The following is a 12,670-nucleotide window of genomic DNA, read 5'->3' on the forward strand; positions in this document are numbered from 1 at the left end:
CATTTCCATTAGGAAATGCATCAACATCAGTGAATTTCAACGAAAAATGGCCTGCAATAAAACTGTGTGGAGTGTGACTGCAAATATGTAAATTATTTAAGTGCACAAAGCAATGTGATATCTTGTGGGTGCATGTGTAGGTGCTATACACATCTTTAAAATCCATACGGAATTCACCCTGTCTCCACACAGCCATACCACCCAGCTGGGTCCAATTGCAGCATCTCTGCCCTGGATTATTGCTGCGCTCCTTACTGGTCTTCCCGCTTCTGCCATGCCCTTCCTGGAGTCTATTCTCAGCACAGTAGCTGGAATGATCCTATTAAAAATCTGCCCACCCCAGTCATACTTCTTGAACCTGGGCTTCCCCTTGCACTTTCTTCTGAAGCTACACCAACATCTGCATTGTTTCTACAAGGCACTCATCTTCCACCGCCACTGCCTCCTCAGCCAAGGACCAGTCCCCAGTAATCTGTGAGCTCTTCTCCTCCACCTCTTGGGTTCCTCCCTGAATGTCTTCTTTCCGCTGAATTGTTTCCTGGCAAGCTTATCCAAAACTCAGCAGCTTCCCCCAGCCACAACACTCTCCCTTGTGCCCTTTCCTGCACATTTTATCATCTAACAAACCACAAATTTTACTTAATATTTTGCTCATTGTCTGTCCCCACACCCTTCCAAATGTCACCTCTTTGAAGACAGGCCACCTGCATTTGTTTGTTGAGCATTTGGATATTCTCTTCTGTGGCGTGCTTAATTTCAAAATGAGGTTTTCTTATTATTTGTAGGAATTCTTCATCTATTCTGGAGAAGTTTGTGTCAAGTGTATGCACTGTGACTATCTCCTCTCCGGTTGGCTTTTCACTTTTTAATGGTGTTTTTGGTAAATAGAAATTTAAGGTTTTGATGAGGTCCACCTGCATGCTTTTGGATATTTGAAATATTTTGTAATCAACGCCGGGCGCGGTGGCTCACGCCTGTAATCCCAGCACTTTGGGAAGCCGAGGTGAGCGGATCACGAGGTCAGGAAATCGAGACCATCCTGGCTAACACGGTGAAACCCCGTCTCTACTAAAAATACAAAAAACTAACCGGGAGTGGTGGCGGCGCTTGTGGTCCCAGCTACTCCGGAGGCCGAGGCCGGAGAATGACGTAAACCGGAAAGGCGGAGCTTGCAGTGAACCCGGGAGGCGGAGCTTGCAGTGAGCCGAGATCCGGCCACTGCACTCCAGCCTGGGAGACAGAGCGAGATTCCGTCTCAAAACAAAAAAAGAAATATTTTGCAATTAAATATTTTAATTGGAAAAAAACAGAAAAGGGAAGGCCTTTCTCTTTCACTCTTAGACAGAACATATGGTTCAAAGGATCATTCCTTCCTCCCTCCTCTCTCCCCTCCATGCTATTGTACTCATGTGTATCTAACTCCAGGATCCACACGGAAGGTAATTTTCAAGTGGGTGGGGCCCGCTCTCCAGCTCTTCCTGCCCCGGCTCCCTGGCCTCCCTGGCTTTCCAGGGTACGAGGCTAGCAGCGCACCTGGCCCCAGCTCCCTTGGGGGACAGCGAGCAAGGCGCGTGGAAGGGAGGAGGAGAAGAAAGGGGAAGGGGAAGGGCAAGGGCAAGGGAGGGGAAGGGGTTAGCGGCGGCCTGGAGCTCCGCACGTGCAGGGACGCTGGCGCCGCAGGGCAGGCGGCCAGGGCCTCGGAGGCTGTGCCTCTTTCGAGTTCCAGGAAAGTCCACCTGGACAGGGCGGTAGAGAGACGTGCAGCCCCCGCGGGGCGAGCTCGGGCACACTGGCTCTCCAGGATCCGCAACATTTTCCAACTTGGAAAATGTCCTCTTTTCCTATTGCAGAATAAATACACTAGGAGAGAAAACTAGATCCCTAACTTCAAAACGTTTTAGAACAGAGTGTGTCTCTTAAAACTCGCACGGTGGATGACGCCAAAGCAATCTATTCTTTTGTTTCCAGCAGTTTCCAGTTGAAAAATTCCTTTGGGAATTTCTTTGCATCTCAGGCACAAATTCGACAACAGCCTCAAGTAGCACTGTCTGCATTGCTGAATTCTGATTTCTCTGACCTCTAACAGAAGTCTTCTGTTTTACTTTTGGAGGTAACTGAAAGGGGTTGATTTAATCTAAAAGCTCTATTCTCCTGGTGAAAATTTCTTAAGAGATCTCCGCTTTCCCTTGCACTTATTTCATGGGAATTAAGATGCTGTGTTGTTATATGGCTTGTGATGCAAAGATCTGCGCTCCAGGGAATAGGAAATTTGGTCTTGATGAAGATAGTATCCTCTTAATAATACCCTAAGTGTTAATTAAGCAAGCACAGTTCTGAATAATATCCGGTATGTAGTTTTAAATTTTTAGATTTTTTTTTAATTTTTGTGGGTACACAGTAGATATATATATTTATGGGATACATGAGATATTTTGATGCGGGCACAAGGCATAATAATCACATCATGGAGAACGGGGTCTCCAGCCCCTCAAGCATTTATCTTTGTGTTACAAACAATCCAGTTGCACTTTTCTCATTATTTTTAAATGTACAATTAAGTACATTTGACTATAGTCAATAATAACCTGCTGTGCTATCAAATAGGAGTTCTTATTCATTCTTTCTATTTTTTTTGTACCCTATCCAATATGTCTTTTTTGAATGGAAAACAGAGCTAGATAAGCTAGTGAAATTTTCACATGAAATTGAGAAACATAAACAAATAGATATGTAGAATAATGTCAAAGAAATTATAAAGGAGAAAAATAAAAGTAACACACTACAAAATAAGACATCTTAGGAAGAACTGAAGAATGATAAAATCAAGGGGACCAAGTTTTATACATAGATCTTTCTTAATAAAAATTAGTCATTTATTTATTTAGCCAGTCTTCACTGGCCATCTGCTGTGCCACACCGGGTTGAGATGCTGAGCATGGCTACCAATTTATACAAGGGATTCATCTGTCTCTAAGGGTGCCCTAAGGTCAGGGCTGGCCCTGAGACAAATTATGAAATATACACTATGGCCAGGTGCAGTGACTCACGCCTGTAATCCCAGCACTTTGGGAGGCCGAGGTGGGTGGATCACGAGGTCAGGAGATCAAGACCATCCTGGCTAACGCAGTGAAACCCTGTCTCTACTAAAAATACAAAAAATTAGTCGGGTGCACCTGTAGTCTCAGCTACTCAGGAGGCTGAGGCAGGAGAATCGCTTGAACCCGGGAGGCAGAGGTTGCAGTGAGCTGAGATCGCACCACTGTACTCCAGCCTGGGTGACACAGCAAGACTCTCCGTCTCAAAAAAAAAGAAAAAGAAAAGGAAATATACACTATGTATCTTCAGCTTTCCTACTCCTCTTTTTGCAACTTTCTCCCAGCCCTTTTCCCCTTTCTATGGTTTATTTTCTAATTCTAGTCATCAAAATTAAAAACTTCTTTTAGGAATTATGTGTGTAGTTAGTGTAGTTATGTTTTGGTCCAAATTTAGGTCAGTGTCTCCCTGTATTTGTCAGCTTCAGGTGCCATAACAAAATACCATAAAGTAGGTGGCGTGAACAACAGAAATTTATTTCTCACAGTTCTGGAGGCTAGGAAGTCTGAGATCAAGATGCCACAGGTTTGGTTCCTGGGGAGGGTCTCTGCCTGGTTTGAGGCAGCTGCCATATTTGTGCTCCCATGACCTCTTTGGGGTCTCAAAGGGAAAGAGAGTGAGCAAGTTCTCTAGTGCCTCTTATTTGTAAGAGCACAGATCCCATAATGAGGACTCCACCTTCATGACCGCACCTAAACCTAATGACGTCCCAAGATCCCATCATCAATTACAATCAGCTAGGGGTTTTAATGTGCCCCTCAGTGTTCACGTGTGGGAAATGTAATCCTTATTGCCACAGTGTTGAAAGGTGGGACCTTAAGAGGTGATTAGGTCTTGAGGTCTCTGCCCTCATGAGTGGATTAATGTCCTTATCACTGGAGTGGGTTTGTTATCGAGAGAGTGGATTTCCTATAAAAGTGAGTTTGTCTCTCATGCGCACACGTGTTCTCATGCCCGCCTGCCTTCCACCATGGGATGATACAGCAAGAAGGTCCTTGCGAGAGGCAGGCCCCTCGATCTTGATCTTGGACTTTCCAGCCTCCAGAACCCTGAGCCAAATAAATTTTTGTTAATTATAAATTACCCAGTCTCAGGTATTCTGTTATAGCAGCAAAAATAGACTAAGACATCATCACATTGGGGTTGAGGGCTTTGGCATTTGGATTTAGGGGAATGAAACTATTCAGAGTAATACTCTCCCAAAGCTATTTATATTTAAAAACTTATCTATTTCAATTGAGATATGTGGCTGGCTCCAGTAAAGCAAGTCAGAAGAGGGTGAAGACAAATTCATCATCCAAAGAAGATAACAGAGGGCCCTTTCTGTTACCCACAAGCATCCCATGCTTCATTATTGATAGGAACACATTTTATTATTGCTGTCCCACATTTTATTATTGATAGGAGCTTGAAGGGCTACTTATTTAACTGTAAGTTTGAAATAACTTGAGTTATAGTCAAAAAGAAAGTCTTGAGTTGGGTCAGATATTCCAGGATTTACATCATGGAACAGTAAAAAAAATGTTCTGTCTGCAATCTGCTTCTCCAAAGACTCCAGTTGGAACGCTCAGAGCAGTATTTGTTAACAGAAATAAGTTGATATAATTGAGAGGATCCAGAACAAGGCACCAAAATGATCAAAGGAGTGACTTGTGCATTTAGATCAAAAGACTTGGCAGTGCAGGTCAAGCACTGGTGGAGAGGGGATACCTGGTACTTGATAAGCGTCTACAAATATTTAAAAGGTATTAACAGGGAGGAAGGCAAGCCCAATTTTGCCTGCTTGGAGGTGACATAATGTGAAACAGTAAAGGTAACACCAAAGAATGAGCAATGTAGCCAGAAGATCAGGATCTATTTCCAGCAAAGAGCTACAATGTGAAGCAAAATTACACAATGTGAAGCCTTAGATCCACTGTACCCCCACCAGAAAGTAACCTTGAACAATTTCTATTTGCAGCTCACTGTGTCTTACATCTTTCTTGCCTGTATTAGCTCATCATTGAGTACTTAACAACTCACCTCCTTCTCTACCTGTTACCCAAATCCATCAATGACAGTATGCCTATTTTTGGAAGAATATGATTTATGTAGCTAAGCTAAGATAGAAATTTGCAAACAGAAGCCAGGCCCGGTGGCTCACGCCTGTAATCTCAGCACTTGGGGAGGCCAAGGCAGGCAGATCACGAGGTCAGGAGATCGAGACCATCCTGGCTAACACGGTGAAACCCCATCTCTACTAAAATACAAAAAATTAGCCGGGTGAGGTGGCGGTGCCTGTAGTCCCAGCTACTCGGGAGGCTGAGGCAGGAGAATGGCGGGAACCCGGGAGGCGGAGCTTGCAGTGAGCTGAGATCCGGCCACTGCACTCCAGCCTGGGCGACAGAGCGAGACTCCGTCTCAAAAAAAAGAAAAGAAAAGAAAAAGAGAAATTTGCAAACAGAAAAGTATTTGAACAGCTGTTTTCATTTTATGTGTTCCACGTGCAGCACTTTTGTTAATTCAGGAGTACAGAGTTTAGAATCATGAATTTTAAGAAACAGAAGCAAGCTTGAGGTGATCCACTTTCATCAGAGAGGCTAGGTGACTTCTATAAAGTGCATGAGCCAGAGACTTCTGCAAAATGCACAAAACAGAGCAGAGACTAAAACCCAGGTCCTCACCAAAGTGGGGTTTGATTATTGTCAGGTAGCGTTACCTTTTTTTGCTTTTAGAGACAGTGTCTCGGTCAGTTGCCCAGGCTGAAGTGCAGTGGTGCAATCATAGTTCATTGCAGTCTAAAACTCCTGGGCTCAAGTGATCCTCCTACCTCAGCCTATAGAGTAATCCTTTTTCATTTTTTAAAAAATGCAATAGTTTCCATTTCTCTTTTTTTTCCTAAAAGCTATGACAAACAAATTTTAGGACTTTTTTTTTCCTTTGCTGGATTTCCAGTCTCACACTTTTATTATTGCTTAGGGTGGATTTACTTAAAATTCTAAACTAGGTTTGCTAATGGTAAAGCACTTATCTTATCCTAGGGGAACAAGGCCTTGCCTCAAGGCTTGAGCAAAAGTCAACCCATCCGTTGCCTTTCACACACAGTGAGATGCCTGGGCTGAGAGGAGGCTGCTCCCCTACACGTGAATGGAGAACTCTGCTCAATACAACTTCTCCACTTAGATGGAGCCTCCAGCGGGGCACACCTGAGTCTGAAACAGGAAGCTGTTAAGCTGTCAAGAACCATGCTTGGAGACATTCTTACTAAACAAAACATTTTACTGAAAATTAAGCTATGGTTATTTCTTCTGTACCTACGTAAACCAAAAAGTGACTGAGACAGGTCTCCATTAATTTAGAGGTTTATTTTGCCAAGATTGAACACATGCCCAGGAAAAAGAGATACAAGTTACAATAGGATCTGTGGCCTGTGCTTTTTTCCAAAGAGGGTTGTGAGGACTTCACTATTTAAAGGGGAAAGAGTGGGTAGCAGGGGAAGGAGGAGAGGAAAAAAAGGTAATGAGGCAAATTGTTACATTCTTGTGGGGCTTTGATGGGGCTCACTGAATCCACATTTTACATGTGAAAAGAGGGAGTAGAGGAACTGTCAAAAATGCATTCATCCTAAGCTAGGTAAATCTGCACTTTACATAGGATAAAGTAAACACAGAGTAGAGGAAGAAGTCAAATATGCTTTTGGCGGGCGGGGTGGGGGTGATTTCTCGTCTTGCCTTTGTCCCGTACTTATGAAGATAAGTGTTCATTTACACTGTCAGGATGAGATTCAACAGAACTCTGTTTGGGGCTGGTTCATGGGACGGATATGTATTCTGAAAGATTTGGGAGCCCACAGGGAATTCTTGTGAGCAATCTGTGAGGTAGTCCGCCCGAGGAGAGAGGTGGCCTTCTGTGATTGCTGCTCTCTGTTTAGGAACAAAAGGAAGGCAGTTTTATATGACTCAGTTGCCAAACTTCACTTTTCCCTTTGGCATAGTGAGTTTGGGGTCCCGAGATTTTATTTTCCTTTCACACCTCAACATTTCCTAGCGACAAGATGATTGTGGTGTGTGAGCTGCATCGTACAGTAATGAACTGCATCTCTCACCTCCTGGACTCATGCTCTGTTCACTCCCTATTTGGTCCTCAGCACTGAGCTAGATAGGAGTGATACGAAGATGAATAGGATGTGGCTCCTGCCTTCAAAGAGCTCAGGGTCTAATGTGCAAAGTCGCAATGCAAACCAATTTATAGGGCTGTGCTGTAGGTGCGGTGGTGGAGCGAGGCTGAGTGTATGATAGAGCCTTCAAAAAACAGAGGAAAGAGGCATCTTACCCTGGTGAGGTTATGGAGAGCTTCCAGATCAGTCTTACTTTTTTTCGGTTGTTAAGCATCCTTCTCTCCTACTTCTCTCCATATATACAAAAATATATAATAAATATTCCTATAGAGGTTTTACTGGGTTTATATCAAACTTGTCATGCAACTGGCCTTTTTAAAAGACTCAAAAAAAAAAAGACACATCCTTCCTACGTAACCAGTTCATTTTTTTAAATAGCTACACAGTATGTATTTCTGCAATTTAACTATTGCTCGGCTTTTAGACAATTAGGTTGTTTCTACTTTTTATTCATTGGTAACGTAATCTGGAGGACAGCCTCTCCTCTCATTTTGGTCCCAGTGGGGCTATCTGCCTGCCCCAGGGAACACGGGGATGGGTCTTTGAGGTCGACCCTTCAGCCGCTGGGGTCTGGGATCCTCCACTGGCCAGCACTCTCTTCACCCGGGTGCTTTTTCAGAAAAACCATGGGATGAGCCAGGCTGGTTTCCCAAAAAAAAAAAAAAAAAAAAAAAGTATGATCCTAAGACCTTCCTCAGCATCAAATACAGCATGTTTGCTCCAGGGATACTTCCCCTGAAAGACTAATGAGGCATTTTAAGTACCCTAAAGTGTTTCAGCATTAAAGGCAAGAAAGGGGAGGAAATGGAGGGGTGTGGTGGTCAAGAGTTGTTCGTGGCTGGGCACGGTGGCTGATGCCTGTAATCCCAGTACTTTGGGAGGCCAAGGTGGGTGGATCACCCGAGGTCAGGAGTTTGAGACCAGTCTGACCAACATGGAGAAACCCCGTCTCTACTAAAAATACAAAATTAACCGGGCGTGGTGCCACATGCCTGTAATCCCAGCTACTCAGGAGGCTGAGGCAGGAGAATCGCTTGAACCCGGGAGACAGAGGTTGCAGTGAGCCAAGATTGCACCATTGCACTCCAGCCTGGGCAATAAGAGCGAAACTTCATCTCAAAAAAAAAAAAAAAAGTTATTTATGTGTGTTCCCTCTGTTGTTCCACACGAGAGGGTCCATGTCTCTCTGTTTGGTCCTTCGGAGGACATTCTGGGTAGGTCTCCCCAACGCCTCCTCTCCTCCCCTAGTCCTCTCTTCCCCTGTCCACACCTTTCTCAGTAGCATCAGCTCCACCCTGGAGGACTTCGAGGATGACTCAGTGCAGCCTCCCTCTCTCTGTGTCATGCTGGCATCTCTGGAAAATTCACAAGCCCTTGTGCCAAGGAAGGGGGAGGGACATAAACGGGCATGGCTTGTCTGTCCACCAGTGAAGCTGAGGCTGATTAATAACCCAAGTACCTAAAGAAAACACAACTTACCATTAATCTACACGAGGAATTTGTTATCAAGCCCATGTCTTCTGTCACTTTAACCCCGACTGTACTCCGTACAAAACAATTACCTTGGCCGAACTGAGTCAAAGGTGCACCAGGCTCTCTCCTGGCCGAATTTCCATGATGAAGTCCCCGTGTTAGTTAGCTGAGAACTCCTCTGCATGGGCCATCAGGGCAAATGGCACCATTAGCAATAATTTTTTCTCTAATCTCCAAGTTGCTCTTCTGAGAGCAGAGGTGAATGCACACATAATGTTGAAATGGATGGCTGGGCATGGTGGTTCATTCCTGTAATCCAGCTAATTGGAAGGCAGAGGTTGGTGGATTGCTTGAGCCTTGGAGTTTGAGACCGGCCTGGGCAACATAGCAAGACCCTTACACTAAAATAAAAAGTTAGCCAGGTGTGGTGGCTCACACCTGTAGTCCTAGCTACTCCAGAAGCTGAGGTGGGAGGATTGCTTGAGGTCAACGCTGCAGTGAGCCATGATTGCACTACTGCACTCTAGTCTGGGCAACAGAGCAAGACCCTGTCTCAGAAAAAAAAAAAAAAAAGACACTCTTGTTAATTATCCTTGCACATGTAGGTTGCATTCCCAAGGCTAGAATGGAAAAGTACAGGCACATTGTCCTGTACCAATTTATAATCTTGCTGTCAATGTATGACAAATGCACATTCCCCTGTGCATCACCAGCTCCAGCTCCTCATAGGTGGAGGACTTGACAGATGGGACAGAATTGGGCAGGAAGGAGAGCAAGGAGACGTGGGGGCCAGGAAGTGTTGGATGAAGCAGCACAGAGGAGAGGCCAGCACACAGGGAACTAAATGCTTGCATCCACACTCGCTTGTTTATTCATTCAACACATGCTCTTTCGGTGCCTAGTACCTGCCAGCCCTAAGTATTCCCTGTGTTGGGCACCGTGCTAGGCATTGGGCGTACATTGAGAAACAAGACAGGCTTTGTGGAATACAAAGCTCAGAGTTGCAAAGGCACCAGGCTGGAGGCTCCATGGAGGGGAGACGACATGCCCAATTGTAAGCAAGTGTGTGCTCCACCCTACAGGCAAAACGGGAATGACAGGATCTTGTGGGAGGTTTTAGATTCATAATGGTGACTATAAGGAAAATGGATTCATGTGAGACTTTGGGGCATGGTGAAGGAAATGCTTGTGTTTGCCGTCTTAGGAAAGGTGATGAGCTAGTACACTTCTGAATTAAATTAGAGAGTTTGTCTCAAGGTGAGAGCTCAGGCTGCACTGTCACATGTCAAGAAATCATTTATACCTTAAAAACAGTTACCTAAAAGTGACGTCAGAAGACATACAAACACTGAAAACCCTCCAGCACATAAACGAAGCACTCTGAAGGTGACTTGATGGCTTGAACTCCAGTTCAGGGAAGTCCTGGCTTTCCTAATCATAACACAAAATCCAGAAATTAGAGGAAAAGGAAATGTAAAATGCACATGAGTGACGCTGGGGGAAGGGAATGGAAAACAACATTCAAAATGAGAATGGAAGGAAAAACGAAGTAAAATACAGTCTAATACAATACAACAAATAAAACGAATCAGGAAAAAAAAAAGTCTGTGCATGAATAAGAGTAGACCATGAGCCAAGAATCATCTATTTGAGTGACTGTGTTATATATACACACACGCACACAAGCTTAAGATGCAAGCAGCAGATTGGGAGACAATATTTGCAAATATATGAGATCCACATTATTACTTAAAACACAAATATCAGCCGGGCGCTATAATCCTAGCACTTTGGGAGGCTGAGGTGGGTAGATCAACTGAGGTCAGGAGTTCAAGACCAGCCTGCCCAACATGGCAAAACCCCATCTCTACTAAAAATAAAAGAACTAGCAGGCGTGGTGGCAGGTGCCTATAATCCCAGCTACTCCGGAGGCTGAGGCAGGAGGATTACTTGAACCCAGCGGGTAGAGATTGCAGTGAGCCGAGATGGTGCCACTTCACTCCAGCCTGGGCAAAAGAATGAAACTCTGTATCAAATAAATAAATAAATAAATAAAATTGTTTCAAATCAGTCAGAACATGCTAAATCATAGAAAAAGAGATAGGAAATCATAATAGTGGAAAGACAAATGGCCAGTCAATATTTGAAAAACTAACTTCACTTATAATCTAATAAAGAATTCAAATTAAAATAATATTAATCAAATTAAAACAATGAGATAATATTTTCACCTATTTAATTGACAAGGAGTTGAAAATACTGATAAAATTCAATGCTGGCAAAGGTGAGGTTCTGCGTCAACAACGTGTTTTCATTTCACACACTGCTGGCAGTATCATCCGCTGATTCGACCTTTTTGGGAGTAGTGTGGAAGTGCCATATCATTTCCAATGTGCACATCATCAAACCAAGCAATCTTGTAGGAAGCTTTCCCATGTAAATATTAGCATACTCAGCAAAGGTATGAACTATGATGTCATTTACCATAACCAGTTGGAAATAATGTCTACCAATAAAGAAATACACTAGCATTCTGATATCTTTAATCTACAAAAGTAGGTCATAAAACAATATAGTAGAGGATAGTATAAGCACCTTTTTGTTTAAAAAATGTGTCTATGTGCTTGAGTGTGTGTATGGCATGTGTGGTATGTCTACCTGTGTGAGGCATGTATAGTGTGTGAGTGAGGTGTGTGTGTGTGACTGTATATGTCTGTATGAAGCGTGTGAGGGATAGGTGTCTGTGAGGTGTGTGTGTTTCCATGTAAGGCGTTTGTACGTGTGTGGTGTGTGAAGTGTGTGGTGTATGAAGTATGTGTGTGTGGTGTGTGTGTATGTGTGTGATGTGTGTATATGTGTGAAATATATGTGGTGTGTTTGAGGTGTGTGTGTATGTGTGTAAGTTGTGTGTGAGGGGTGAGATGTGAGGTGTGTGTGGTGTGTGAGGTGTGTGTGGTGTGTGAAGTATGTATATGTGTGTGGGATGTGTGTGAGGTGTGTATGTGTGTGAAATATGTATGTGGTGTGTTTGTATGTGTATGTGTTTGAGGGGTGTGTGTGAGGGGTGAGGTGTGTGAGGTGTGTGTGGTGTGTGTATGTGTGTGAGGTGAGTGGGGAGTGTTGAGGTGTGAGATGTGTGAGGTGTGTGGTGTTTGAGGTGTGTGGTGTGTGTGAGGTGTATGTGTTGGAGGTGTTTGCGTGTGTATGCGTGTGAATGTGTGTATGTGTGAAATGTTTATGTGGTATGTCTGTATGTGTGTGAGGTGTGTGAGGTATGTGTGTGGTGTGTGTGAGGTGTGTGAGGTGTGTATGTGTGTGAAATGTGTGTGTGGTGTGTGTGGTGTGTGTGAGGTGTATGTGTGTGAGATGTGTGTGAGATGTGTATGCGTGTGAAATGTGTATATGGTGTATTTGTATGTGTATGTGAGGTGTGTGTGGTGTGTGTGAAATGTGTATGTGGTGTATGTGTATGAGTAGTGTGTGTGGTGTGTGGTGTGTGTGAGGTGTGTATGTGTGTGAAATGTGTATATGGTGTGTATGTGTGTGAGGTGTGTGAGTGGTGTGTGTGGTGTGTGTGAGGTGTGTGTGTGTGAACTGTGTATATGACGTATTTGTAACTGTATGTGTGTGAGTGGTGTGTGTGGTGAGTGGTGTGTGTGAGGTGTATGTGTGTGAGATGTGTATGCGTGTGAAATGTGTATATGGTGTATTTGTATGTGTATGTATGTGAGGTGTGTGTGGTGTGTGTGAAATGTGTATGTGGTGTATGTGTATGTGTATGAGTAGTGTGTGTGGTGAGTGGTGTGTGTGAGGTGTATGTGAGGTGTGTGTGTGAAATGTGTCTATGGTGTGTTTGCATGTGTGGTGCGTGGGAGGGTGTGCACACACCAGCACAGATGCACTGAGGAGATCTCCCCTCTCGGGTCAGCGGCGTGGACATGTGCCATG

General features: G+C 44.0%; 2 long non-coding RNA genes across 3 annotated transcripts in view; both read right to left on the bottom strand.

Annotated features, from left to right (window-relative positions):
• The window catches only part of LOC108531181 (uncharacterized), a 61,453-nt gene that overhangs the window by 28,709 nt on the left and 20,074 nt on the right, over positions 1 to 12,670 (bottom strand). Inside the window, exon 1 of one of the 2 annotated variants that reach the window (XR_001886083.1) lies at positions 1,090 to 1,129. The exons of the other annotated variant lie outside the window; for it this stretch is intronic. This is a non-coding gene — a long non-coding RNA (uncharacterized LOC108531181). Of the gene's footprint in view, positions 1 to 1,089; positions 1,130 to 12,670 lie in introns of those variants that run through there. 2 annotated transcript variants of the gene reach the window in all.
• On the bottom strand, positions 6,362 to 9,047 carry LOC108531182 (uncharacterized). Its single transcript, XR_001886085.1, has 3 exons — positions 8,812 to 9,047; positions 8,520 to 8,708; positions 6,362 to 6,995 (listed from the first exon to the last, which is right to left on the bottom strand). It is a non-coding gene; the product is annotated as an uncharacterized LOC108531182 (long non-coding RNA).

The sequence above is a fragment of the Rhinopithecus bieti genome, unplaced genomic scaffold (genome assembly GCF_001698545.2).
Source record: "Rhinopithecus bieti isolate Rb0 unplaced genomic scaffold, ASM169854v2 scaffold_8350, whole genome shotgun sequence".
NCBI classification, from domain to species: Eukaryota; Metazoa; Chordata; class Mammalia; order Primates; family Cercopithecidae; genus Rhinopithecus; species Rhinopithecus bieti.